The sequence below is a fragment of the Leptonotus elevatus genome, unplaced genomic scaffold, assembly GCF_054856555.1.
Source record: "Leptonotus elevatus isolate MCC_2025b unplaced genomic scaffold, RoL_Lele_1.0 HiC_scaffold_195, whole genome shotgun sequence".
Taxonomy (NCBI): domain Eukaryota; kingdom Metazoa; phylum Chordata; class Actinopteri; order Syngnathiformes; family Syngnathidae; genus Leptonotus; species Leptonotus elevatus.
Window position 1 is genome coordinate 30543 of NW_028233586.1, and position 1958 is coordinate 32500.

Below are 1958 nucleotides of genomic sequence, written 5' to 3' on the forward strand. Positions count from 1 at the left end.
AATGAATGGCGGGCTACCAGGGGTCGAAATCCCCCATTGAAATGAATGGCGGGCGACCAGGGGTCGAAATCCCCCATTGAAATGAATGGCGGGCAACCAGGGGTCGAAGTCCCCCATTGAAATGAATGGCGGGCGACCAGGGGTCGAAATCCCCCATTGAAATGAATGGCGGGCTACCAGGGGTCCAAGTCCCCCATTGAAATGAATGGCGGGCTACCAGGGGTCGAAGTCCCCCATTGAAATGAATGGCGGGCTACCAGGGGTCGAAATCCCCCATTGAAATGAATGGCGGGCGACCAGGGGTCGAAATCCCCCATTGAAATGAATGGCGGGCAACCAGGGGTCGAAAGTCCCCATTGAAATGAATGGCGGGCGACCAGGGGTCGAAATTCCCCATTGAAATGAATGGCGGGCAACCAGGGGTCGAAATTCCCCATTGAAATGAATGGGCCCATTCATTTTCAATGGCCGGGCTACCAGGGGCGCAGTACCACCTGTCGTCATTAGGGGCGCTGTAGATAGGGGACCGAGTCCCCCCATTCGAGAGGTTTGCACCCAAACCTCAAAATGGTTGGTGTACAATTATAGGAGAGACCTTTTTAAGACGTGGGAGCTCCAGGGCAAATCAAGGGAGGCTCGACCAACCCATATCCGCTTTAGATGCACTTTAGGTCGGACTCCCTTGCCAGATGGTCCCCTCCTCAGCCTGGTTCTCGAATTTTTTCTAAGTCAGCCCAACTTGGAAATATTTTCAGAGTGCCACTTTCAAGGGAGTTTCGCCCAACCCCTATCCGCCTAAGAGGCACTTCAGGTCGGCCTGACTGGCCACATTTTCCCCCTCCTCATCCTGGTTCTCGAATTTTTTCTAAGTCAGCCAAACTTGGAAATTTTTTCAGAGTGCCACTTTCAAGGGAGTTTCGCCCAACCCCTATCCGCCTAAGAGGCACTTCAGGTCGGCCTGACTGGCCACATTTTCCCCCTCCTCATCCTGGTTCTCGAATTTTTTCTAAGTCAGCCAAACTTGGAAATTTTTTCAGAGTGCCACTTTCAAGGGAGTTTCGCCCAACCCCTATCCGCCTAAGAGGCACTTCGGGTCGGCCTGACTGGCCACATTTTCCCCCTCCTCATCCTGGTTCTCGAATTTTTTCTAAGTCAGCCAAACTTGGAAATTTTTTCAGAGTGCCACTTTCAAGGGAGTTTCGCCCAACCCCTATCCGCCTAAGAGGCACTTCGGGTCGGCCTGACTGGCCACATTTTCCCCCTCCTCATCCTGGTTCTCGAATTTTTTCTAAGTCAGCCAAACTTGGAAATTTTTTCAGAGTGCCACTTTCAAGGGAGTTTCGCCCAACCCCTATCCGCCTAAGAGGCACTTCGGGTCGGCCTGACTGGCCACATTTCCCCCCTCCTCATCCTGGTTCTCGAATTTTTTCTAAGTCAGCCAAACTTGGAAATTTTTTCAGAGTGCCACTTTCAAGGGAGTTTCGCCCAACCCCTATCCGCCTAAGAGGCACTTCGGGTCGGCCTGACTGGCCACATTTCCCCCCTCCTCATCCTGGTTCTCGAATTTTTTCTAAGTCAGCCAAACTTGGAAATTTTTTCAGAGTGCCACTTTCAAGGGAGTTTCGCCCAACCCCTATCCGCCTAAGAGGCACTTCGGGTCGGCCTGACTGGCCACATTTCCCCCCTCCTCATCCTGGTTCTCGAATTTTTTCTAAGTCAGCCAAACTTGGAAATTTTTTCAGAGTGCCACTTTCAAGGGAGTTTCGCCCAACCCCTATCCGCCTAAGAGGCACTTCGGGTCGGCCTGACTGGCCACATTTCCCCCCTCCTCATCCTGGTTCTCGAATTTTTTCTAAGTCAGCCAAACTTGGAAATTTTTTCAGAGTGCCACTTTCAAGGGAGTTTCGCCCAACCCCTATCCGCCTAAGAGGCACTTCGGGTCGGCCTGACTGGCCACA